Source organism: Benincasa hispida, chromosome 11 (genome assembly GCF_027475165.1).
Source record: "Benincasa hispida cultivar pf3 chromosome 11, pf3_genome.v1.1, whole genome shotgun sequence".
Classification (NCBI taxonomy): domain Eukaryota; kingdom Viridiplantae; phylum Streptophyta; class Magnoliopsida; order Cucurbitales; family Cucurbitaceae; genus Benincasa; species Benincasa hispida.
In genome coordinates, this window is record NC_143488.1 from 88,582,998 (window position 1) to 88,596,939 (window position 13,942).

A 13,942-nucleotide genomic window follows, 5' to 3' on the forward strand; every position below is an offset into this window, starting at 1 on the left:
ACTGAACTCTACCCAAAAAAAGCTATGCTCTCATAAAAGCTACAAGAGAGAGAGTAAGACACAAAAAAGGAAGGGTAGAAAAAAGGCTCAAAGGCCCAAGGCTGTCAACGGGGAAGACGAGGATGTTTCTCATCCTAGACGACAGATAACCTTAGCAGATTTCTTCTCGAAGAACTTCTACAATTGGGGTTTAAAGGATATACCAGAGATTGCCGCATGTTATGTTGTCAGTATCAGGGAGGAGGAAGATACTATTCTAGGCCCATTAAGGTTGACGGGAGAACCAAAGGGTTCATCACTATCCAACATAGACGACCTGCTTTCACTCCCGCGAGAGGCTAAAACAACCCTGATTGAAGCACTGTTAGAATCCAACGCCTCTAGCGCACCGACCCCCACAACACATGCTTATGTCTCGTGTTGCACATCCATAGGTTTCTCAGATGAAGATCTGCTGTTAGGATTCAAATTGCATAATAGACCTCTGTACGTCTCTGGATACATTCGAGAATAGAGAATGGGTCGAATCCTCATCGACAACGGATCCGCCGTCAATATAATGCCTAAGACGACTATGAAATAGTTGGGCATACTCATGGAAGAACTATCAAACAGCAAATTAGTAATTCAGGGTTTCAATCAAGGCAACCAAAGGGCGATAGACATGATACGCTTGGAGCTCCTCATTGGCGATTTAAAGGCAGACGCGCTGTTTCATGTGATAGACTCAAAGACCACCTACAAACTGCTATTGGGATGCCCCTGGATTCATGAGAATGGTGTGATTACGTCGACACTGCATCAGTGTTTCAAGTTTTATCAGGACAAGATTAAGAAGGTCGAAGCAGATTCTAATCCATTTTCTAACGCCGAGTCTCACTTTGCAGATGCAAAGTTTTACTTAAAGAACGAGAATTCCAGTGAGACTATGCCAACGGGGAATTTGCCGACGAAGAAAATGGATGGATCTCAATTGAAGTCTCCAGTAGACGCGGGCAAGGTGCGAGCCTCCAGCCCAAAAGAGGACAGAATGTCCCTTGGCGTAAGAGAAACCCCTGTGGTGAGGGGCAGGAAAGCCTCAAAACCTTCGATTCTACGCTATGCCCCTTTATCGAGACGAAACAAGGGTGAGTCGCCTTTTGCGGAATGCTCAAAGGGTTTAAGCTCAACTAAATGTAGGACAAAATACGAAATTAATAGCAGTGATGGTTAGAGAGATAATTACGAATACAATAAACTAGTTGTAGTTGACCTTGATGACTACTATGGATGGAGTAATCTCTTGAGAAAATATATATAACTTCGTTTCTCCCAAAAGTCAAAGATCAAGATAATGGTTAAAATATCATTATGATCCATATACTTGAGAACTCAGTTCAATTTTAGGCTCTTTTGGGATTAGAGTAAGTAGGGAATAATAATTTAAAAAAATCTTAACGGTCAAAGGTGTTTGTTAATATAGATTTTTTTATATTCAAAATCTCCAAAACTATAGCTTTTGATTCTAGCTTTCTTGAATAATCGAAATAACTTCTATCCATTATTTTTCTTTCATGCAAATCCTCCCTCAGTCAGGTCCTGTGATTTTTTCTTCCTTTTTTTTGTTTAAATTTTCTAATTTTTTGAACTTCATTGTCTTCAAATTACCTTTTTCTTTTTTTTTTTTTCTTTTTTTTTTTTGTTTAGACCTCATTATCTCTATTAATACTGAAAATGGCGAAATTTTTTTAACTTTCCATTTGGTTCTTACTTCTTTTTAGAATTCTTATTTTACCATTTGACCTTAATTTTATTTTTGGAATAATTACAACGTTAATAAAAACATAAATTTAAAATTAGACGTATCTCTAGATTTTAATTTTTTTGCAAACATGGCAAAAAAACTTCCATCTAAAAATTTGATTGCTATTTGATTTCTACTTATTATTATCTGATTTGTATGTGGTTGCTATGTGATTGTCACATCTATAATTACAAAAAAGTTGAAGTCGTGGTTTCGATTTCTTAAAATGTATTTGTCATACAATGTAATTTTCCTTTATTTTTTTTTGTCCATGTAAAATGTTGTTTTAAGCCTCAATTTTTGCTCTTCACGTAAATGCTTTCTTTTTTTAACCTCATACCTCTCCATTTTAAAACCTTTCAACTATAACTAATTTTTTAAAAACAAAATGATGACTTTTTATGAATGAGAAGTTTCATAAAATTAATTTGTTTCAATGTGATTTTTTCGTTAAAAGTTGTAGGATCATAAGAATGATGTTCAAGTTTTTTGAAAAGTTAGTGATCATAATTTCATTGCAATTTTAATTATTTTCATATTCATTCAAGGCATTTTGATAATCGAAGGTGCTTGTAATTCTCGGATTAATCAAATTTTACAAAAATAAATGAGAAAAAATGAAGTTTAGAAACTTTGATTTTTTTTTCTTTAATTGGGAGAATTTGTTTGAATTGAGGATTTGGGTGAATTTGATTTTTTTTATCAGAGGTAAATGGTGAACAAACAGCTTGAAATCGTGTTCTAAAGATTAAGTTAGATTGACATTTTGATTTGACTAGTCTTTGTTTATAGAAACTATATATTTTTAATAAGATTATTTCTACTTTAGATAATTTTTTTTATATTTTTGTTTAAACTTGAGATATATTATAAGTTGTTATCTTAGGCAATCTCTCGCCTTTCCCTTCTATACCTTGATTTTTCTTTTTTATTCATTCACAACAATAATTTTAGATTTTTAATTTGAATTTTGGTTGTAGTTGTATATTACTCCTACATTGATGTTTATACAATTCCCAAAGTTCTTGCTTTAATTCCTTAAAAGGTACAATTGTTTTTCTTTGCATTTATATACACTAGTTTGATAATTGATACTACGTGTGTTACATAAAGTTTAATAAGATAGTTTAATTATAAAATTTTAATAATACAACTTTAATTTATGAATAACAGAGTTATATTTTTTAAAATAAGTCATGAAAAAACTCTACAAAACTTGTGGAAGTTGGTGAGAAAAATAATAGTTATTTTAATTAATATAAAATGAATTATAACAAAATATATAACGTCCTATTTGGTAAATGTTTGATTTTTTGTTTTTGTTTTTTTGTTTATTCTAATATATTTATTTAAACGGAGTAACACAATTTTATAAAAGCTAAATCTAAAAGCTACAGATTTTGCAGTTTACTTAAAACTTAATAGTGAGTCTATTCGATTCAACTCTTTTTAAAAATTTAAAGAAAAATATACATTTTTGGTCCCTAGATTTTGGATCTAGTTTCTCTTTGGTTCATAGGTTTCAAAATATTACACATTTAATCGATTTGACTTCGGTTTCAATTTAGTCCCTAAGTTTCAAAATGTTACAATTTTACTCCTGAGGTTTGAATTTTATTTCAATTTGGTCTTTTAGTTTCAAGATTTTGCATTTTTTACTTTAATTTCTCATTAAATACTCACTTCCAATTATTAACATCAATGTCTATTAATTAGATTAAAATAATTATGAAGTGAAATTTTAAATTTAATTTTAAACATGATGAAAAATAGTGAAACTTAATTAGCTGTAATTATATTAATTATTTTAAATTTATTAACATACATTACAACTGAAGAAGGAAAATAAGTGTTTAATGAAAAATCGAGGTTAAAAGTGTAAATCTTGAAATCTAGGGACCAAATTGAAACAAAACTAAAATGTCGAAGATAAAATTATAACATTTTGAAAACTAGGGACTAAATTGAAACCAAACTCAAAACTTAATAAGTGACCCAGTTTGGTAACCATTTCGTTTTTTATTTTTAGTTTTAAATAATTGAGCTGATTTCCTCCAAATTTCTTATATTACACCTTTATCAATGGTTAAATTTTTAGCCAAATTTCAAAAACAAAAATGAAATTTTTAGAACTACTTTTTTTAGCTTTCAAAATTTGGCTTGTTTTGGTTTTTTAAACCATTGGTAAAAATTAGATAAGAAAAAAAGAAATTTGAAAGTGGGAGTATCTTAATGTTTGTTCTTCGTGATGTGTGTTTAAAAGTGCATATAATAAAGATGGTGAATGAATCACTTCTCTAGGTGAAAAGATTAGATGCTGCATTGAAGTGTTGCATTACACTTTGTATAATGCGTACAAGCTTTTCCTAAATCAGATCCAAATATAAATCTAACTTAGGTTCCTGGTAAGTCAAGGGTCGAAATGGGGATTTATGACAGACTAACGCAGGCCTTGCGTTGCGGTGGTTGCAGAAAGATCCTAGATAAATGCGAGAAAGGTTTATCCACGCTAATCTCAATGCATGTATGCAAGAGAACATAAGAGTTCAAGTGAAACAAAGGGATTTATGAGTGAGTAGTGCTAAACGTTAGGGGTATGTGTTAATTCCAAGTAAGATGAACATGTGTGTAGGTGTAAGGGTGAAATGAAGATGACAGTGATGCTTGTTTACAAACCAAATATATGTAGATGCATTAGGTTTCTGTTCCTTTCATCATATTATCAACATTTCTCAATGCGAATGTCACATATGCTTCTATTTCTAAGGTGCATGCATTGGTTACAGAAAGTAGTGAAGCACAAGTATTTTTATCTCTAAATCTACTATACGTTTTGACTAAATGGGTTTCTAGCCATCCTATTCTCTCGAATAGTTTTAACTGAATTATAACTTCAACCAAATGATCAAAATGATTAAAGCTTGGAGATTAAACATGCAACAAGTCATAAACACATCAATCACACAATAGCATGTAAATAGAGGCAAAAGTGATGGATCAAATGTAGGATTGAATTTTAAAAATCGAAATTGTCTTTACAACAATCACACTTAATCGCATGAAATGAAAAATGGAAATGAAGTGAAAGAAAAGGAAAGAGTCAAACCGTACAGTTCAATCTCTTGTCCTCTTTGGCTTGATTCAAATGCGTGTACAACCAACTTGGTGAGGAAATGAAGAAGAATTCTCTCTCGAGCTTGGTCTTCAACAATTCTCTTTGATCAACAATGGCAATGGTTCTTTTCCTCCTATCTTCTTCTTGTAACAACAGAGTAACTATGATCTAAGTTCTATGGTATCTCTAAGAATGGTCTCTCTTCTTTGGTTGCAAAACTTCTTATTTATAGGCGTTTTTCTCAGCAACTTGTGATAAGACATCATTAATTTCCATGCCCTGATTAGCCGCCTGCCAGTTCATATGCTTTTCAGACGTCGACAGTCAGATACCCATACTTGCAAATGGTGATTTAACAAGAACAACATGAATCAATGTATCTTCTCCGCGTTGGGCAACTTTGGATGCATGCCTTTGCGTTAGCTTAACCTATAACATTTAGTGAATTTTCTTGAAATCCTGTAATAAGATGCATTAGTGAAGCAATTTTACCAAAAAGTATGCTTTTATAAGAGCTAGTAGTGTTTGAAGAATTCCATTTGTTTTCCCTTAAGACAAATATGTTTTTATCATTAAGAATCCTAAGAGACAATAACTAGTATTTCTACAAGTTATCACTTAATTTAAAAAAAACAAATTGGCCTAAATGCTTTCATTTTGAAACTAGAAACTAAGGGGTCGTTTGGCTCACAATAAAAGCAAATAGTTGAATTGAGTGATTTGGTAATTATTATCTAGAGAGTTACATTATCTGGGGAGTTAAATTGTCTGTGTTTGTTGTGCATAGTTGAGTTGAATTGGTAACTATTGTCTTTATTTGGTGTGCAAAGTTTAGTTAAGTTTGGTTGGAAAGTCTATGTTTGAGTATAGAGTTGAGTTGGGTTGGGTTATCTGATGCAATTTTTGTAAATGAGATTGGTTTTTTTCTTTCTTTTCTTTTCTTTTTTTTTGTTTTTATTTTGTTTTTATTTTTTTGCTTTGCCATTGTTGATTAATTTTCAACTACACTTATTTTCTCAACCATTTTATGACATAAACTGGAAAAGGCTACCCTTGGCTCTCTCAGTTAGGAGTATGTCATTTTGCTAGGAAGACGATCTGACGCAGAGGCCGAAAGTCCAGGATTTGAATTGATGTCCTTTCATTGAGTCCTCCTCCCCAGCCCCTTCTCATCAATGGCCAGAGATGACTTAGAACCAATAGTTCATTATCTAATGGATTTTTCAGCAGGTGCTGTAGTGAAACTGATTGCAAAAGAGTTTTTTTTTTTTTTTTTTTTCAATTTGTAAAACATAACAGATTCTTTTCAACGTATTCTTTTCAAAAACTATAAAAACTCTAAATATCTTCAATTTGTAAAACATGCCATCAAAATACATGTCATATTGCAACCGAATTACTTATGAATTGGTATATCATGCATGTATATTGAATCTTGCTAACTTAACATTATCATAAAAAAACTAACATGTTGTACATAAACGTTGAATAACTGGATAACTTAACAATTTATGTTTATATAATATGGATTGTATATGTCGAATAAAAATAATTACCTTTCATTATAATGATGGTAAGAATGTAATAGTGTAGTACAGTTACATTCTTCTGAACATAAAAAAGATTATATCAAACAACCGAATATGTGACCGTTCCAAAAAACAAATTGACAAAAGCGTGTACAATACCGTAGTCATTTTTCTTCCCGTACAACGAGGAAGAGGTTCGTCTTTTGTATGTCTGTGTCAATTATATCAATTAGGTCGCATCTATCATCCTTAATCAGCTCTTCAATACCAAATATGGACCCGAACTACCTTCTTCAACTTCTAAATTCCAGCTCAAATTTCTCGATTTTCCCATGTGTGTTGACTACATATCAGCGATTGATCGCATGATGTCGGTCATTTCATTTTGGAATGTCAGTCGTTTCCTCTTACTCCCTCTGGATGGCTCCGTTGATACGCTTGCTCTGCCTGTATAGATATCTAATACACTTTCTCTCCCCGTGGACATATCTAAATGATCTTCTTCCATTGCATCCTCAAGCAGTTGGGTTTGTGCATTATCTGGGGTAGGGTATTCCTGTGATCCTAGCCGAATCTTATCCTCCATTTTTCAGAACAAATTTGACGCCATCACCACTAGGGGCTTGCAGGATTGCGTGGTTGTCCTGTCCTTCCTAAATACATTTGATAGTTCATTGTAATGGGGGAATGACTTGTTCTACAATCCCTTTGCTTTAAGATGACTTTGCATTGGTATATAGAAGCAATATTAGAAATTATACAAAGACAGGTGTGGTGTACATTGTTTATTTTTTAAAAAAACTTACCCGAACCCAGACATCGAAGATCTCCCTATCCACCTAAACATATTTAAATTCCTCATTCCATCCAAACCCAGATTGATTTAACATCTCTGCTACTACCGAATTTGTTTCTTCAAACTTCTAATTTTGCATTTGATGGTATTCTAGTTTAGGCCACATTCGAGAAACTTCTCCTCCATCATTCGCTTTAAGTGTTGTAGATATCCAGTCGAAAGGTCCCCTTGTTGAACTTCCAACCGAACTCCACCAAAGAGATTAGGGTGTTCACCAACCTAGCATCCTCAACTTTCGTTCATGTATAATTCGATCTTTTCCATCACTTGCCATTCTGATTCATGCATGTATACATCGTAAAGACATTATTCAAAATTAAACAGCTTCGTGCCATATTTAAAAAAGAACCAAGAAGTCAAATAATCGAATTAAAAATGTTTACAGTGTAAATGAAGCACAAGAATGTTGTTCAACAAGTAGATAAGACGTTCAAATATGTTTTTTTTTTCAAAAACACAATCATGATCATTACCACTGGGAAAATATTTCAGTAAATAAATCATCTCTAAATTGGGTCTATTCGTCTAATGTCTCAATAAATTCAATATGCTCCCCCTCTATAACAGCAGATGCAGAATTATCATCCTGCGACTCATCAAGTAAAGCACCTATCTCCATCTCCCTTATGATTAAGTTGTGAATCAGGCAACATGCAGTTATCGTTCGACATTGGACCTGTACCAGGTAAAAGGATTTGCCCCTAAGAATTGCCCATTGCCCCTTCAATAGTCCAAATGCCTGCTCGATAATGTTTCTTGCCGACGAATGCTTCATGTAATTCTCTCGGTGTTGTCGGTGTGTGCTCGCACCACGCCAGCCTGAGAGATGGTTGTGTTTCCCTCTATACAAAGCCAATTCAGCATTAAGGTAGCCAGCATCATACAGGTAGTAGTATCCTGTACCATTTTGGGACTGTTGAGATTGTTTAACCATGATAATTCGAGAAGATATCAGCACAATTTATTTCGAATGCATTAATAGAATGGTATTGGAACTTTGTTCTACCTTAAACTATTTCCATCGTCCATCGGTACATGCACTTGTAATCAGTTCAAGGGTTTTCAACAAGAATATATGTAGTTCTATTATTGCTTTGAAAATTACATCGAAGTATCTCGAAACCATCTCGCCAAATCTCGAAAAATGTGTGTGTACTACTCGATCCTTCACATCATGAGCAAGAATGTGTAGGAACATTGCCACCATCTCTTCAATTCCAACACATCAACTTGGCTCCAAACATCCCGTCGTTCTAATCATGTTGCACAAAATCATAAATATCCTTCTATCCATTTGAGTATTCTCGCGACACGCCAAGTCACTTTCGTAAATGAGGTGAAAGAATGTCAATTGTCAGATGCAGTGTCTAACGTTCACTAGTTGTTGTTCTATCATTCTATTATTGTTAAGCAGCGTGGTCAATCTCATGAACAATTTTCTTTGAGACTCTATAATACTTGTTATGATTGTAAATAGCTCCTGAACATTCTCCATCTTACTAGGACAAGGGGGAAAGTATGTAGATCCTGAAAGGATGAATTTTGCTAAGAATTAGTGAAATTAGGTTTAGTTACAAAATGACAAGTCTTGACAACTGAGTACATCAATCATGTCCTACTATCTCGAGCCAAGTATACATTACGATCATCCCACAAATGAAGCCTATTACAGTTGCAGTAGTTGTACTACATTGTCCTATACTCTATTTATTAACTAGTCCGTTAGGGACAACCATAACTGGTCCAGCATGCATTGTACAATAAGACCTATATGCATGATCTACTTCATCAAATGTTTCATTCGACTTGTGTAATACCCCTTGTACTCACTAACTTGACTATGACATTCGTGCCAGGATAGGTAGATCCCTATGTTATGGCCAATGAATACCACATAGAATTTATCTTTTCCTATTTACCTATATTTTCAAAATAGGGGTAGTCAATACCAATGATAAGCGTTGAGGTGAAGGGTTTTTTGGAGAGTTAGGATTTAGGAGTTCTAATGGTTATGGTTTAAGGGTTCTCATGCAACCCTTTACTACTTATATGTGTTCTAAATTATGCAACTAAATATTCTAGTCGAAAAATTATAACTATATTTACGTAAAATCGAAACAAGTCTAGATAAATATATAATAGTTGAGATCATTAGATTTTTCTAAGATATATTACAATAGTTGATCATATATTGGCCTATAATTTAAGCATACTCTAAAATTTCAATAAATGCTTAAATTGTGTAATTAATAAAATAAATATCATCTAAAAATGTCATACATAAAAAGCTTGAAAAAATTATATTAAAAAAAAAGACATAAAGATTTATAGAATTAATAAATAAATATCATCTAAAAATTCCATACATAATTAATATCATCTAAAAATGTCAAACATAAAGAGTGTGAAAAAATTATATTTAAAAAAGACAATACTTCCACATTATAAAACAAATTAGTCAATGTGGTTTTAGTAAAAATTTGAGGATTAAAATTTTGAAAAAAAGGTTATAGAGTGAAATATATATATATATATATATATATATATATGAAATTTTTTATAGCCAAAATAAATTCTAAAAAGATGACCATTTTTATCTCATACTTAAAGCTTTAATCTACAGGGTGGTGACATATTATAAAATAATTATTGAAAATTTGATTATTGTTAAAAGCAATTTTAAGACTTGTCAAAGCAATTTTAAAACTTTTTCATTTTATTCATATGTTTATGATGTTCAAAAGGTACTAACTTTTGCTTATTCCTATGCTTATGTTGTTAAAAACATACTAACTTTCGTTCCTATTTTTATTTCTATGCTTATACTTTCTTTGTCGTGAAATTTATGTCATATTAGAAAATATTACATGGAACATTCGTTCAAAATTGGTCTTGATTACAATATTTTTACAATATTAAACATAACTTTCATTATAAGACATTACGATATTTTTATAAAGATTCATTACATTGTAAAAGTTAAAAAAACAGAGCGAATATTTTTTTTAATTTTCTATATTTAAAGTACAACTATTTAAAAAAAAGATTAATTTTATGTATTTATAGTTATTCTTTATATAAATAAAAAATAGATCATTTTTTTATTCTATTCCCATTCGCAGTTTTCTTTTTAATTTTAGAGAAAAATGCAAGATAAAATAAAATGAAATAAAAATTGAACCAATTTAAATTTATCGATGGAATTCTAAATTGAAATTTATATATTGAAACTTAAAACGAACGTCAGACTATTTACGACGAATCAAAATATACAAAGAAAAAAAGTCCCTAACAATGTCAATATACAAGTGAAAAAAATACAAAACCACATAAAAGTTCACCAAGTGAAGCAACAAATAGTAGTCTATAACAAATATTACTTTGAACATAAAACTTATGAACCTCAAACTAGTTACGAAATGTATGTTTGATTAGTTTATACCCTACACGGAAGAAAAATAAGTATGATTAGACCAAAGGGTAGGTCAATACGAATGAAGAAGAAATAAAATATACTAAAACATACCTTTTGAATATGTTTGGAGTGAATGGTATTCAAGACGGTCCACACATAAGAGTGCAAAAAATAGATGTTCCCTAACAAAAACATAAAAACGTTAATGACAGATCTTACTTGGAATACAAGGAAGGAAAGAAGCTTGTGTAGGGCAATCTTTCATTTGTTAGCTACCTTATATAAATAGAATAAGGTTGAAGTAGAAGAAGAAAACATAACATATTGCAACAATCAAACCACACATATGAGAATGTAAAAATGGTTTAAGGAAAACTTGAAAAAAAAAAAACGTTAGAGCAGGGACGTTCCAACTTAGTGTATTAGAGGAGGCTGCTGTAGAGAAGTCTAAGAAAATATAAGGAGGAATAATAGGAAAATAGACGAATAACAAATTATAAGAGTAAGTCTTAGTCATAAACATGCAAGACAATAAGATGCCCAAAATAATAGAAAGCTCAGTCAGAACAAAGTACAGAACCAACAACAATTGAAAAATCAAATAAGGACGAATAAAATATGAGGAAATCTAGACGCGAACTACAAAAAAGAAATATTTAAATCTACCAAAAAAAATAATGAGATCTAAAAAAAAAAAAAAAATCGAGACAGAGAGGTGAATAATGAAAAAGAGAGAATGAGGAGAGTAATTAATGAAATGGGGAGAGAAAATAGTATGTTAAAACGGTTCTTTTATACGGGGGTCAAATATCGGATGGGCTTAAAAAGCCGATCTAACCCAACTCTAGTGGGCTATCAAAAGCCCTTAAATGTTTAAAATAGATCAAAAAGTATTTTTCTAAAATTTTAAAACAAATCATTAAAAAAAAAAAGGTGATTCTAATTTAACACATGGTTAAGATTTTCCTACAATCATGGTGATCCCACCTAAATGTGAACTAGCCGAGGGACCACAATGGTATTTCACCCAACAAAATATCAGCCTTAATATTGAAGACTTAACTATGGGTGTTCACACTGGAAGATGCGACGAAGATGCTCTGCTCGTCGTCTTCTTTGAAAAAGACTTCAAAACTCTGAAACCCACCACATAAATTTCAATTCAAGAACCCAAAAGTACCAATAACCTTCCTCCTCCCTTCATTCAAAACCCACCTCTGTCCTTCCTCACTTCTTCTCTATAAACTTCCCAACTACCCTTTTACTCAACCCATGGCCATGGCCATGGTGGAGCTATGGACTCACATTGGGTCTTTAATGGCGACAATCATGTTTGTTTGGGCAATTATTCAACAATATTGCCCTTACCAACTCCGTGGCCATATCGAGAAATATGTCCACAAATTCACCGGTTTTCTCTATCCTTACATTACAATCACCTTCCCTGAGTACACCGGCGAGCGTCTCCGCCGGAGTGAAGCTTTTACAGCCATTCAAAACTACCTTGGTTCCAAAACCGCCATCCGTGCTAAGCGGCTGAGAGCAGAGGCAGTCAAAGATAGCAAATCTTTGGTTCTCAGTATGGCTGATAACGAAGAAGTTATTGACGAATACGAAGGCGTCAAGATCTGGTGGACTTCCATAAAATCTACGCCCAAAAGCCAGACTATTTCTTATCACCCTTCTTCCGATGAGAAACGATTCTACAACCTCACATTCCACCGCCGGAACAGAGACATCATTCTTGGGTCTTTTATTAACCACATCATGGAACAAGGCAAGGCGGTTGAGCTTAAAAACCGGCAGCGGAAGCTTTATATGAACAACTCGAACAACGATTGGTGGCACAAAAGTAGTTGGAGACATGTCCCTTTTGAGCATCCTGCCAAGTTTCGAACTCTGGCTATGGATCCCAAGAAGAAGCAAGAGATTATCAATGATTTGGTGAAATTTAAGAATGGAAAAGACTATTATGAGAAGGTGGGCAAGGCTTGGAAACGTGGGTATCTTCTCTACGGTCCGCCGGGAACTGGGAAGTCCACCATGATCGCCGCCATGGCGAATTTCATGGAGTATGATGTTTATGATCTCGAACTCACCTCTGTTAAGGATAATACAGAGTTGAAGAAATTATTGATTGAGATTTCGAATAGATCGATTATTGTGATCGAGGACATTGATTGCTCTCTTGATCTCACTGGTCAACGGAAGAAGAAGAAAACAGAGGAAGAGGAAAATACAGAGGAAAAGATCAAGGACCCTGTTAAGGAAGCCGAAAAAGAAGAGAAGAAAGAGAGCAAAGTGACACTTTCTGGGTTGTTGAATTTCATCGACGGAATTTGGTCGGCGTGTGGTAGAGAGCGGTTGATTATTTTCACGACAAATCACAAGGAAAAGCTTGATGAAGCTTTGATTAGAAGAGGAAGAATGGACAAACATATAGAGATGTCTTATTGTGGGTTCGAAGCATTCAAAGTTCTTGCGATGAATTACTTGGATGTTGAATGGGATGAGTCGTATGAAAAGATTCGTGGTTTGTTTGAGGAGACAGAAATGACTCCGGCAGATGTGGCTGAGAATTTGATGCCGAAATATGAAGGTGAAAAAACAGAGGAGTGTTTGAAGAGATTGGTTGAAGCTCTTGAGAGTACGAAAGAAGCAGCTGAGAAGAAGGCCAAGGAAGAAGCTGAAGCGGCCAAAATGGCAGAAAAAGAGAAGGAAGAGAGAGAAGAATCAACATCTGAGAAGGACCACGAAGATAATGAAATTGAATGCAATGGAGTCGGAGTTAAAGAAGTAAAAGAAAATGGTCACATAGAGAAAGATGATCAGAACAACTCGAACATGGCAATTTAGGAAAATTGTTTTAACATATTAGTTTAAGCATATTCTCCTAAGATTTCCCTTCTATTTTCTGATATTAATTGTAGTCTAGGTTCTTTTTAATGAACTATTGTATTCTGAATTAATCAAGGAAATATTTATTATTCTCCTCTCTAATAACGATATTGTCACTTTAAAGAAGTGCTTCTATTGGTACCTCTGAATTTATGATTTATCACAATATTGATGAATCACGGAAATCTCTATGTTGATAATCCTCTCTAAAACTCAATTATTTTTGTGATGATCCCCAGAAACTGTGTTAGGAGGCAGGAATGGAAGAGCACTTCCTCCGTAGTCAGTAGTCAATTCTACCTCTCTCCAAGTCGCCCCTTTTCTATTTGAAAAAGAGACGAACTTC

The 13,942-nt window shown here is 33.1% G+C and overlaps 1 pseudogene across 1 annotated transcript; it reads left to right on the plus strand.

Annotated features, from left to right (window-relative positions):
• Positions 1-11,461: 11,461 nt before the first annotated feature.
• On the plus strand, positions 11,462-13,698 carry LOC150033015 (AAA-ATPase ASD, mitochondrial pseudogene; annotated as a pseudogene). Its single transcript, XR_016524850.1, has one exon. The product of XR_016524850.1 is annotated as an AAA-ATPase ASD, mitochondrial pseudogene (transcript).
• Positions 13,699-13,942: the final 244 nt, after the last annotated feature.